Source organism: Rhincodon typus, chromosome 5 (assembly GCF_021869965.1).
Source record: "Rhincodon typus isolate 14 chromosome 5, sRhiTyp1.1, whole genome shotgun sequence".
Classification (NCBI taxonomy): Eukaryota; Metazoa; Chordata; class Chondrichthyes; order Orectolobiformes; family Rhincodontidae; genus Rhincodon; species Rhincodon typus.
This window is the reverse complement of record NC_063336.1, coordinates 118,427,622-118,441,997: the sequence shown is the minus strand read 5'-3', so window position 1 is coordinate 118,441,997 and position 14,376 is coordinate 118,427,622. Positions and strand designations below refer to the sequence as shown.

At 39.8% G+C, this 14,376-nt stretch overlaps 1 long non-coding RNA gene across 1 annotated transcript in view; it reads left to right on the top strand.

Moving 5' to 3' along the window:
- LOC125483091 overlaps positions 1 to 13,157 on the top strand; it is a 33,207-nt gene extending 20,050 nt beyond the window's left edge. The window contains exon 3 of the long non-coding RNA XR_007262079.1: positions 12,042 to 13,157. This is a non-coding gene — a long non-coding RNA (uncharacterized LOC125483091). The remainder of the gene's footprint in view (positions 1 to 12,041) is intronic.
- Positions 13,158 to 14,376: the final 1,219 nt, after the last annotated feature.

Below are 14,376 nucleotides of genomic sequence, written 5' to 3'. Positions count from 1 at the left end.
ACAATCCAAATCAATTTTGCTTTGCCAGCGTCCTTGCTTCCAAGTATACAGTACCTTAAAAACAATTGAAACATAATTTATACTTTCACAACTTTATAAGGTCAGTTTAACATTTTTTCCAAAGAAATGTAATTAGAAAAGAAAGCAAATGAAATGGGCTTATGAGGCTGCCAGAACCGTCCATCAATATATACTTTTAATTTGGAAAACAGGCAGAGCTTTGTTTGTGAATATATGAGTGGTGGAGGTGTACCTGATTCAGTACAGTCTTATTGTTTACTTAGTTCAGTTGACTGAAGCCCAAAAAGGTGATTGTCAACTTTGAAATCATGCCAATTGGTTTGAATGGATGTCTGCTCATTATTTTGGCCAGATTTTCACAGCTGTTTGAAAAATGTAAAAGCTTGATTGTTTCCCAGACTATACATTAGACAATCTCAGCATTCTATTGTTCCTTCGATTTGGATATATTCTTTTGTGCCTGGTGCATTTAAAGCCATGTTACAATCAAAAAATAATATTTTTAATGCTTTTAGACATTGTTCATATGAGTCAGAAGAACATTCCATTTATTTAATTGCAAATTGAAATTGAACAGTTTCTACATTGGTTGGCTAACCTGCAATATCAGCTTTGTACCCATTAGAGGTCTGAACCTTTATCTCACTAACTCTCTTGATTGGATGTGATAATCCCATTTCTCCTTCATTGCTAAAGGTGCATTTTTTCACAACAAGCATTTCTTTTTCTCCTAACTTTCTATAAAGCTCAAGAATGTCCAAGATTTGAATATTTCAGCCATAAATATAAATAATTTTTTACTTGCCCTTCTGCATGTTGTGATGGACAATGAGCTGGGTCCAGGACCAGATAGACTGGTCTTTTAGGACAGACTCTTCTGCAATAGTGAGCTTGGAATTGGGACCAAGAGGAAAGTGCAATATCTGGGCAAAAGTTGGTTATCTCCCATAAGGGCTACCTGCTCAAAAGTGGTGGACAACCAATTTGAATAATTCCCTGTCTGTTTGATTTGTGGTGCAGATATGGACTTCTTGCCAACACACTGAGACCAAAGCCTGGCCAGTGCCTGGAGGTGATTTTCCAGCAGCTGGCTAGGGTGGAGGTTGATGTTGCAAAACCTCCTGTTCTTTCCTCGCTAGCAGAGCAGCTGTGGTCTGTGGTGGGGTTATTGACCATCAGCTGAAAGTGTTCCCCTCCACCTCGATGGCCTGACAGCTTCACTAAAAGGAAACCCACCTACTGCAGTGACAACACCCACCTCTGCTGGCTAGGCTGCTGTTTCTCCCAAGGCTACAGGCTTTCATACTGACCTACAGCATCAGGAATGTGCACACTGTCTTTAATTACACAGCAGGTCAAGGCAGCCAGTTTGGATGCCATATCCCAAACCATCATGCCACTGGATATTTTACTCTTAGGTGCAGTGTCAGGCTTCAGAAATGGCCCCGCCTTTTCATTTACTTTTTAAAGGAGACAAGGTTCTGCCCTTAAAGAGCCAGCAAGGATAGGATGGACTAGTGGCCTCCTCCTGTACTTCTGTGCAATTGACATTCAATCATAAGCAGCTCTGACTTAGCAATACATTGATTATTGTAAAGCCAGAGGCTAAGTTTCTATGATTTTGTGGAGAATTGTTTGATTTAATCTAGAAAAAAAAATTCCCTTTGTCAACTTTAACCTGGAAACACACTATTTTCATTTGGAACTTGCTTGACTGGCTTTATTAACCATGTTGAATTTTCTTTTTAATTCTTTCTCCTCTTTGCATTTGCACTGAGTTGAAATCAACATTTACAACATTTTCACTCATTCCTTCCTGAGACTTGAGATCTATTGAACTCCTCAACTCCCTCAAAGTTCCTGAATTTTAAGACAAGCTTGGTGCTTCTGCTCATTACTGGCTCATTCATTTTATCTCGTGCTTATACTTTTTTTGATGTTGGTGGTGATTTGAAGCAAAGGCATTGGTCTTTTGCTTTGCTTTCTCAGTTTATCCATCTGCAAAAGTTGAAAATGATTTCACTGTAAATATTCACTATTCATGGTGGCTCAGTGGTTAGCACTGCAGCCTTACAGCACCAGGGACCCAGGTTTGATTCCAGCCTCGGGCGACTGGCTGTGTGGAGTTTGCACATTCTCCCCATGTCTGCATGGGTTTCCTCCAGGTGTGCTGGTTTCCTCCCAAAGTCCAAAGGTGTGCAGTCTAGGTGGATTGGCCATGCTAAATTGACCATAGTGTTCAGGGATGTGTAGGTTAGGTGGGTTATAGGGGGATGGGTTTGGGTGGGATGCTCTGAAGGTCAGTGTGGACTTGTTTTGCCGAAGGCCCTGTTTCCACACACAGGGATTCTATGATTCTATGAAAATCAAAATTAAAATCATAGCATTCTCTCCCTAGTGGCCTTGTGGTGCTACCTACAGTGCATGGATTGCTGCAGTTCAAGAAGGCAGCTCACCACCACCTTCTCAAGGGATGGGCAATAAACACTGTCCCGGTCAGGGCCACACATATTCCACGAGTGATTCTTTTAAAAAAAATCAATGTATCATGTTAGTTGAGTTATTATAAGCAATTATTCACATTGTTAATTGAATACAAGGATACAGCTTAAGACCATTTGATGACAAATCAGAAGGAAACCTATATGTATAGATTGTGTGAGCAGATGCTTTCGGAATACTAGAATACATTTTACAAAACACATTTGCAACAGAGTATTGTACAGGCTGGGTGTACAGGAAATTACAGTTTGAATCCATGATTTCCAGCATGGACAAGGTCAGTGCTGCTTGCAAACTGGTGGAACTTAACCGTGATATGGTGCTTAATGGCCAATGCTACAACTTTCTCTGAAGACTGTGGAATGCACTGAACCCAAAGGCTTGCAAGGTTTTTCTCCAGCAGGCTTGCTGAGACATCACACCAGGGGCATGACCCCACTCTCTCCTCTCTTAGGAAAGTAGCACCTCTCCTCCCAATGCTGCTTTTCTTGCAGTGCCATTGCTATTGCTCAGTGCTCAGCTCAGATTGCAGCCAGAATATATAGCCCATGGACCTTCTGGGGTCACAGCTGCTTCAGGTCACCTTCCAAGGTCATCTGCAGCTCCCTGCACTGAAAGTCATTGCCTTCCACCAGCCAAACTGCAACCACTGGGATAGCACAGTGTAGGAGCACTGGGCCAGCCAATGGCACATAGAAGACAAGTGGAAATGGAATGGACAAGGCTAAATGTTTCCTCCACCTAGCCCTCATTGCTCAGCTGCCTGCTGTGTAGCTGTAAACACTGTCTACAACTCATGGGTGAGGTTCTGCAGCAAGCTTGATCCTTGACACTACATTCTGTAGTGGGTTGTGGACAGGAGTTATGGATGACTCCTAAATGTCACCATATAAGTGTTGCAGTGAACTGCTGGAATGGACTGATGTAGAATGAAGGTATACTGAACACTGGCCTGCCTGATAGGCTTGGTACTGGCCACCCACCAACATGACCCTGAAACATTGGAGTCCCATTTAGTTCTGTTGGTATGAGGTGCCCACAAAATGACATATGGACACTCATTCCGACCTAGGGACACGCTGGTGGTGGGGAGCATTAATTTCTGCCCACAGATGCACAGATCAGAAGGAACAAGTGTGATTATACCAATGTTATGTCGATATCCGACTTGTTCCAGGGATTTCAGTTCCACCTAGACGATGTGTTTGTTGCCTCTGCCTCAAAGACATGCGACTACTAGGCTGTGTCATATCCTTGAGGCCGATCTGGAAACAACTTTTTAAATGCCATGGTCCTAGACGTCACCACTGCATGATGATTTTATGAGTTATGATATGGAACTTGCATCTACTAGAATAGGCACGAGCACAATTTTTACATAAGTTCCCTACAGCCAAAATAGAGAGACTTTCTTTCAGTGTTAATGCTAAAGTCAGCTAGCTGAAGTTATTTTGCAAGTGCAGAATGCAACAGCTTAGATCTTTGACTTGATTACAGTGAAAATGAAATGATTTGGAGTAAATTCAAGGTTAGATTTTGCAAACTTGTGCACGACGTTCCATTGCAGGCATACTCATCAGGAATTCAGGTACAGATTCAATATATGCTTAACTTTAATAGTTTGAAATCATCCAGTATCCTCCATTGTGTAACTCATTTGTAATGTGTTTATTAAAAAGATGCAATAACTCTTTTTAAAGAGACTTTGATTAGTGGAGAATGTTTCCCATAGACTCTGAATTGACTTCCATATAGGTAAGTGGCTGATATTTCAGCAATTTTTATCCCTACTTTGGGCCTTTGATATGAATCCTTTAGCCTTTGATTAAGTTAATCAAATGTATGGAAAATTGTGAGAAAAACATATTTTGGTGTCCTAATATTTTTGAACTATGGCATTACTTGGCATCTTTTCCGTATCTTGATCCCAGGCGCTGGGGAAGGCATCGCAATCAGCAATTTATTCCGTGGTTGTGATCACATGAGCAGTATAAATTACAGAATTACGTCACACACAGGTTTCTGATGATCAGTGGTTTTTCATCATGTGCTCCAATTGATGAAGTAGCTGAACCACAGCAAATTGCTTGATCACTGTATTCAGAAAATGCAGTGATTTGCTTTATTTTTGTTCATTTTTGTGTTTTCTTCATATTAGGCAGCTTGAGCTGTCTGACCCACTCAGTAGGTAAATGTATCTTTGAGTATAGGAGTAGGGGTGTTATGTTGAGGTTGTACAGGACATTGGTGAGGTCTCTTCTGGAGTACTGTGTCCAATTCTGGCCCCCAGTTATAGGAAGGATATTATTAAACTGGAGAGGGTTCAGAAGAGATTTACCGGGATGTTGATGGGTATGGAATGTTTGAAAGGCTGGATAGGCTGGGACTTTTTTCACTGTTGTGTAGGAAGTTGAGAGGTGACGTGATAGAAGTTTATAACATAACGAGAGGTATAGATAGAGTTGATGGTCGATGTCTTTTCCCTAAAATGGGGAATTTCAAGACTAGGGGGCACATTTTTAAGGTGAGAGGAGAGAGGTTTAAAAACATGAGGCAATTTTATTTTACACAGAGGGTGGTTCACATGTGGAATGAACTTCTGGATGTAGTGGTGGATGCAGGTACAATTACAACATTTTAAAGACGTTTGGATATATGAATAGGAAAGGTTTGGAGGGATATGGACCAGGAGCAGGCAGGTGAGACTAGTTTAGTTTGGGATTATGTTTGGCATAGACTGCTTGTACCAAAGGGTCTGTTTCTGTGCTGAGTGACTCTATGACTCTTGTATAGATGGTCCTAGACTCAATCTCTTGTCTTCTGGTTGTTCTTATCTGGGGTGTCGCTGATGGTGTTAGTGTTGCCTTGCTCACCCTTGAAAATCTATTAGATTTGCTGCTCCCCATTGCTATCCTGGGGTCTGTAATGCAAAGTGCATGTGTTAGGCGAAAAACAAGCTGACCCCTGGTAGCTTATCACACTTGGATACCTTCACACAATTTACTAGCTAAACCTACACATAAAGAACAGCCATTTGACAAATTAGAAGCATCTGTGGAAATAGCACCAGTACAGGTCAGAGGAAGGAAGGAAGAAAAGAAATTAAAGCATTTCATCAGAGAATTATTGAAATGCGTGTACTTGATTTGAAAAGAAAGGCTTCAATAATGGAGAAATTTCATCAACTGTAGCTTTAGGATTTTTTGGATATCATAAGCTATTTTTGATCTTAACTTTAAGGAATTCATAACAATCAAATAAATTTAATATCAATCAAGAATGGACCACAAAATCATTAATAATTTAATCTTTCATACAAAAAGACTTAAACTGACAAAGAAACATTCTGTGCAAAGATCTTGTATTTCATTTGCTGCAGAGTTATTTAAAAAAAATTCCCTTCATGTCACCAAGGGTAGGTTGTTTCATTATAATGTACAACTGAGAGAGTAATACTAAAGGTTTGCTGGATGCTCCAGTGACATGAGTTTAAATCCCACCACTACAGCTGGGGAGAATTAAATTCAGTTAATTAATAAACATGGAATAAAAAGCAAGTCTCATTGGTAGCGGTCAGGAAATGTCTGGATTGTCAATAAAAAGAAAAACCCATCTGGTTCATTTATGTCCTTCAGGGAAGAAAGGCTGCCATTCTTACTGAACGATACAGATGCACAGCATTGTGATTGACTCTTAACTGCCCTGTGAATTGACCTTAGTAAGCCACCCAATTTCAAGGGCAGTTAGGATGGACAGGAAATGCAGGTGTTATCAGCCAGCTTGACGTTGTAACAGTGAATCAACATGTGTTGGGCACCTGTATCACTTTACATTTCTGGATTTAATTCTTTTGCTCAGTAGCTGTGTTTTCTAACCATATTCATTTCTTATTACATTTCCTGATACAATCTGAAAAGGTTATTCTCGTCTGTTATAACTAAGAGTTCATAATGACACCAATCGCTGAATTGGCATTGCTTTACAAGATCTTTTGCAATCATTCCATTTCTATATCCTGAAGTATTGAGGTGACTTAATAACGTGATTTTCTATGAATGGGAATTGTGAAGAGTTTTGTAGTTCTCCCCACACCTCAGTAAATAGATGAAGTATTTTCAGTGCTACATTGGCATCTATGGATTTATTTTTTACTATTTATTTTAAATTGTGAATTGAAAATACTTTAAATGTTCAGTAAAATGTGCATTTCAATCCCAGTTTGCCCTTGCCAGGTAATTTAAGCAGGGACTCATAAATGTTCCTCAAAAGTGAAAGGTTAAGATCCTCTGCGTTCCAGCCGTGAGGCTAAAGTACTCCCTAACTGATTAAGATGAGTTGGTCTTCTAGAATGATAGAGTCATACAGCATAGAAACAGGCCCTTCGGCCCACTATGTTAATGCTGACCAACAAACACCAAACTACATTAACCTCATTCACCTGCACTGTGCCCTGGTATTTTAAGTTCTCATCAGATGCTTCATAAATGTTATGAGAAATTGCTAATGGTATTGTTCCATTTTTTGTTAATATATGAAAGGTGGTTCTTGTCCTGAAGTTGTCTGATTCCTTCCTGTTCTTGAATTCATTCCATGTCACTGTTTTTGTTTTGGTTCAACACTTGTCTGTTTTTCACCTTGGTTAATTTTTGTCTGTTTTCCTCATTCTTTTTTAAGGCCTATGTGTAAGGCACTTGTTCATGTCTCCTAATCTTTAATTATCCTGACATCTGCCTTACAAGTACGTTTTCTGAAAAAAAATCTCTTGTTTGAACAGCAGGATACTTTTGAGGATGTTAATCAACTTGAACAGTGAGAATGTTTTATCTTCTGAGGAAGAGCATAACCTGAGACTATCAGTACACTACATTAATCCAATAGGAAATGGAGAAGGAACATAATTAAAAACAGAGTGGTAAGAATGTGGAACTTGCTATCGTCGTTTAGTGAATTATAGCTGGTTACAATGGTAGATTTAGGTAAGGAAAAGTGGGAGGCATCATGGATGGAGCATAAACACCAAGGCGGGCTGTTTGGACAGATCACCCTTTTCCGTGCCATTTATCTAAAGTAATCCTATGTATTGCACCAAATTGGTTTTGGGCACAGGTAATGAGAGAGATTGTCTCGGAATTGATGGAATGTGTATCAGTGGAAAGTGATATCTTTGTATCTGTTTGGTCAGAAGTGGGTGAGAAGCTGTGCCCAGGAGAAAGTGGAGGAAACATGAAGCAAGTACTAATAGTTGATGCACTCCTTGGGGTAGGCTGTTTGAAGGAGCAGAACACAAGACATTGCTGAACTTGGGCAGTGGCAGCACTTGGATGTGAACATGGTGCCTTTGAAACGATTGGTGATGTAAGTGATAAATCTTGCAGTTTCTTGGGTACCTAAGGCATCTGAGGTTTGGGAGCAGCATGTTTGGAGGCTGTCATAGAATGTGAATATTCCATCCATGTACTCAGAGACTGCAACATGAAATCTCGATCGTGTTACTGAAGCCTGTGATAGCAATAACTGTCCACTCCTTTCTCCTCTGTAACTTGAGTTCCTGCTTGGTTTATACTCAATGAATTGAATGATCCATCACATCTGGTGACTCAACAGAGTCAGTCTAAGATCGGTGAGGATCACTAAATAAAAACATTTCTCCTTTTTATTCTTCTTCCAGTTTAAGATGATTGCTATTAATGCATTAGCCAACATTTTGGGGGACCCACAGAGAGTTCTGATAGACAAAGTAAGCTTTTGTCCAATTTGCATTGTTTTAGCACATAGTACACTTTCTCCACATTGTCAAATGTATTTTCTGTTTTAGAAAAAATGGCATCCATTGATGTTACAGGGAATTACCCAGAATGCAAAGTACAGAAACAGGTCATTCAGTCTAACTAGTTCATGCCAGTATTTAGGCATCCTCTCTTCCTCATCTAATTATAGAAGCATAATTCCCTAGTCCATTCTGACATACTTGCTCATCCAGCTTCCCCTTAAAAGTATCTGTACTATTCACTGTGTTCTCACCACATTCTCACCAATTTCTCCGTATAAAGAGGATTTTTCTAAATTTCCCTGATTTCTTAGTGATTTGCAAATTAGATGACCTCTAGCTTTGGTCTTTCCAACAAATAGAAACGTTCTATCTTGCATCCAGTCTGTCATAAACTTATATACTTTTTAAAGACCTCTTTTACGCCAGCTCACAGCCTTGTCTTTTCAAGGGAAAGGACAGCCCAGCTTGTTTCACCTTTCCTGTTCAGTGTAAACTTGCAGTTCTAGTATTATCCTTGGAAATGTTTTACATCCTCTTCTGTACCTCGGAGCACAAGAAGTGGACAAGTGGAAGACTAGACAGCCTGACCTGCTCCTCCATTCAGGATAATCATCAAGTTGATACCTCTCTATTCTTCTCAGAATAGGGCAACCAGGATTGAACTCAATAGTGTGGTCTAACTGAAATTTGATACGCGTTTAGCATAACATTCAAGTTTTCAGTTCTATCCCTCTAGAAATAAACCCTGTTGCTTGTTTGTTTTGTTTTGTTTTAGCCATAATGTTACAGTCTTAATAGCAACTTACAGTTATTGAAGTATTTGTATTCTTTGATGCCTTTCGCTAGTGCACCACATTCAAATTTTTTGAAGGAATGTGTAATCTTCTTATTTACACCTACATTTGCAATTTACACAATGGCGACATTTTCCAGTTACCTGCCCTATCTGTAGGTTTTTAATGGGTGCAATTTTCCCTTCCTTAGACTTGGCAGGAAAGGTGGTGAGAAGGAGAAATCATTGGGCAATGTGATCCTGGAAAGATCCTCATTCCCTTCTCCTGCCTCACCAATTGAGTGTTAGCCTCAAAAGGGAAAAATCTCAGCCAATTTTTTTTGCAAATAGTTGTAGTCCTAATAAATATTGACAATCCCCTTCAAACTGATGTCATTCATAAATCCTGCTTTTCATTCCAATGTCTAAATCATCAATACAAGTGAAAAACAACAATGTTCTCAACACTGATCCTATCATCCCACCTTCTCACCTTCTGCCACCCTTCGCTGCTACTGTCTGTCTTTTAGCCAGCCAGCTATCTGTTAGTCACTTGTTTTCTGACTTTGTGCATTCTGGCTTGTTCATTAGTTCCTTATATAGCACCTTATTGGTATTTTAGATGAATTCCATCTACTACGTTACCCTTGTCTGCACCATCACCTCTTCGAAAGGACAGTAAGCCGGACATGCAGAATAAACTCTTTCAAAATTCCAGTTGAATTATGATGTTTATAGCAACTGGATCCTTTTGTTGGTACTCTATTATTTTTTATTTGTTTGATGTTAAGCTGACTGACCCATAGTTCCTAGAACCTGTTCTAGCCCAGTTCTCGAATGTTAGCTACCTTTCTGTCTTCTGGCATACGTATTTTTCTTATGAATAACTGCGTCAATGTCTCTGCTATTTCTTTCCTCTATTCCTTTGCCCTCCGCTGTAGTAAAGGTGTATTTGTGCCTTGATCATAATATGTTTTTTTGCACAAGTAACCCTCTTTAAGCAAACTACTGAAAGAGAATTGAGTGTTGCAGTGGGATCAGTGCACTGCTGTTTGAAATCTGCAGTCTGGATTTAAATTCAGCTGGATGAAATGATTCTCTCGTAGTCAATCTTATTGAAATTATGAAAATAATTTCTTGATCTGTATCATCCTAATCAATGTACTGAAAATTCTTCTGATGTTTACACAAAGAGAAATTCATTTGAAAGGGTTTTCTATGTTTAGCTGTGAGTTTTGAGTTCCAGTGGGACAGTTCCCAGTGCTGGTTTAAAATGGTTTCATTGAATCATCAGTAAGCCTTAGTAGGTAGATCTTTGAGCACTTCCTCTGCATAAATGTTCAGTTTTCATGAAAAGTGTGTTTATTATGTTTAACATTTGCTTCAGAGAGGTAGCATTGACTTTCAGTAACTGGTAAATTAAACCTTTTTTTTCTGTTGAAGTGGTGTTGCTATATTCAAGTATTGCTTTGGATTTGAAAAGAAATCAACACTTCCATCAAATAATTCTTGCTCTATTGATGTAGGAAGTAGTGTTGGTAAGGCTATCAGATCAGTTCGAACAAAATTAATTTAAATTGTGCTGCCTAGTACATCATCACATTATTGGAATTTGACAGATTATGCTGCTTTCTCTTTTATTAATTTTTAAGGGAAATAGAGCAAATTTCAGATCATATTTTAATTTAAAATTAAATTCTTGAACTATTTGAAACTGTTTTGGAACCAGTTTAATTCCTTTGGGCCTTAATTGTTTACTTTGAATGTGCAAGTTTTGTTCATGATAGTGTTGGGGTGTAGCTGCTTTGTTCAAGGCAGAACAGTTACACCCACAGATGTCAAAACTATGTTTTTAAGATTAATAAAAGACCGATGGATTTTGAATTTGTGGAAAGAACATTATCTGTAGCTATTTCTTCATACTTTTCTGTGCCATTTATCTAAAGTAATTCTATGCATCGTACCAAATTGGTTTTGGGCACAGGAAATGAGAGAGATTGTCTCGGAATTGATGGAATGTGCATCCGTGGAAAGTGACATCTTTGTATCTGTCTGGTCAGACGTAGGTGAGAAGCTGTGTCAGGGAGACAGTTTTACCTTTTATAGAAAACTAGGCTTTATTTTCCTCCCTCTGAAATGCTAAAGTAAATAAAGCACTGGGTGTAATGTTGAGAGGAATAGAATTGAATACCAGGGACATTATAGTTAATTTACATAGAAGTTTGGTTAGACCACATTTGGGTTTCCTGCACATTTCCGGTTTCCATGGGCTGAGTCTTACAATATTTTGACTGAGTCAAGTTTGTTGTGCTTTAGGAACAGTGTCTGTCTGTGGGACCTAGTGGGTTTTCCAATGCCGTTGTCCTAAACCTGTCTCAATAACTACCTAACTACCTCCCACACCCTGCAGTCCTACCTGCCCCCCTCCCTTGTCTAGTGCTAACTGGTATCTACAATTGAAGGGTATCCCAGAACAGGCCAGCAGCCCTAGCGCCTGTGCCATCTTTAGAAGGCCTTTGTGCACTTGAATGCGCACTGGACATTTGTCCTGGGCATGGCAGGTAAAGGGGATTTGCCCCTTTGTAAACAGGGACCTGGAGCACGGTGTCGAATAGGCATGTTGTCTTCTCACAGGAGTACCAGAGGAAGCCACACTATCAGACCCAGCTTGGACTGAGGTTGCCACCTCAGCCATTGCAGTCTTAGTTAACCGGGGGAATGCTCAGCGGTGATGCAAGAAGGCTGATGAGTTTCTCCTCTCTGCCTGGGTAAATTCCACCACTTTCTCTGTGTTACCTCACTCCATCATGCTGTTGCTGTACTCTGTCTCACCATTGAAAGCAACGTCTTCCCTCTTAATCCTGCGTGACCTCTAGTACTGCCTGTTCCCTGGCAGGGAATACCTCACCACATTACTCTCACCAGCACCGGTACTCAAAGCTGTTCTACTCAATCCCACCCATTCTCTCATTCCAGGAGAAAACAGCTCATAATACGGAGAAGAGAGTCGAGATGTCTGATGGATGGCCCAACAGCACATTACCCCATTTGAGGGAAGGACCTTGACTTTGACCCTGACTGGCCAAGTGGCTGACTGCGTATGCCCAAGCCTTGACTGACTATACCTGGACCTCCCTGAATGTATGTCAGCTCCCTTAATTTGACCAACATTCTGGCTTTGTGCCTGTAGTACATGGCAAAGCAAGGCCAAAGTAACGTGAGCCTGGCTGAGGGCACAGAATACTAATCATCAAGGTAAGGCAGGGATTCTTGGAGTATCCAGGTAGACACAAAGTGAGTGAGTGACCAGTCCTGAGAAGCAGCCTGGTCCAGCCTGTAAATCAGATCCCCATGCTGTGTCCTCATAGCAGTGTTTCCATGCTCATTGCCAGAGTGCCATAAAGTCCAGCCTTAAAGTGCAGAAGCATCCTGTCTGAGGATTGGAGATGTACCATAAGGGTCCTGAGAGGTTGGTAGCTGTCAATACCAATGCCTGTGAATGTGGGCTGCATGTGGCAGGTATCCCAGAATGTGTCCTGAGATATTGGTGCTGAGTGTCTAAGCTAGTGGCCCAGAGGATCAAACAGCCACCAGGTAGCGTCTCTGACTCTCATTTCATGCATTGTTGACATCTGTTTTCCCTGGGTTGAGCGATAGGATGACAAACTGCGTATTAAATCAGTGAGATTTACAGTTAATGTAGCTGATGATGAGCAATAATCACCATTAATAGTCATCTTGTTGCTCAATAGTGACAATCTCATCTCACCACCCGGAGCTCTGTTTGAAAATGCAACAGGCTGTCCCAGTGTTGAGAAAGGCCTCACTCAAATTCTCACAGACCTCCCCCAGATTTCTGACTATAGCCCACATCGTTAAGGCCCCTGTAAGATTCCACACCATATTCCAAAACGGATGTGGAGAAACTGTTGAAAAGATTTATCCGGGGCTACTAGAGCTGAGAGGTTATAACTTTCAGGAAAAAAACTGAACAGGATGAGGCTTTGTGCTCTAAGTGAAAGCTGAGGCTGATCTGAGCGATCTTTCAGATAATGAAGCGTTTAATTGATGCAAAGAAAATGTTTTGATATATCAGGAGAGACCAAAACTATAACTAATTAGAATAATCAATATATTAATATAAACTATAACTATTTAGAATCACCGATATATCTAGTAAGGAATTTAGAAAAGCTTTCTTTATTCAAGGAATGGTTATACTCTGAAGCTCGCTACCACACATGGAATAGTTAAGATGAAATGCATTGCTGTATTTAAAGGAATAGAAAGGTTCACTGAAGTAGAGTGGACAGAGCCTTGTGTGGAACATATGCACACATATGGAGTAGTTGGGAACAAATGGCCTGTTTTTGACCTGTAATTTTACGCAAATAGGATGATGTAAACTGGTATTGACCCTAATTCCTCTGCCAAGTCTACATCTTTGAGGAGGTAGCATTTTGGTTGCAGAATAATCATGGCTGCTTTTTCTTGACCATCTATTGCTGCGTTCAAATTACTAACGCAAAATCAAATAGCAGCAGAGCCATAGTACTTAAGGATGGACTGCTCATTTTGAAAGTAGTTAAGCCAAACATTCTGCATGAAGGCAATGAGCTGTGGAAATGTTGAGAACTGAGACAAGGTGCTGAAAACTTATTCATTCTTGCTGTTTTCCTCTATATATTTGTTTTAATAATTCAGAAAAACAGTTACACAACTGAAAAAAACAACTGTCTCTGTGGACCATGTTGTTTTTGAGCTAGATGTTAATGGAACCTCTGGAGAGATAGTTTAAAGTTAAAAACAAAATGATATGCCATTCCTTCCTTGATTTTACCAGTCTTTTGCTAGTTTTTTAATAGGGGCTTGATAGAAGGTCACAGAAATTCAGAACCAATGGGTTTACAAACTTTGTTATAATTAATTGAAAATATTTCTGCAATCATCTTCAAAACAAATGTAAATGTGGTGATTGCAATATGTAGTAGCTCAGTTATCGCAGATAGTTTATTGAATTTGATCTTCTTTGTTGATAAACTACATATGGTGGGAATTCTTTTTTAATCTCATTACTTTTGGATAAAGACGTTTTCCTGAAATATTTTTCTTCCACTGTTTTCGAGGTCCATGTTATCTCATTCTGTGTTTTATGCGATTTGTTCGATAGCTCACTCAAGTGATTTTTCAGAAAGCCACATGTCCATTGTAATTTTGGGACTTTCCAAAAATGTTTGGATAAAAATGATCCCTCTATGCTTCAAATTCTCCAAATACTCTTCTGATGGACTTTTGAGAAGCCAAACATAGA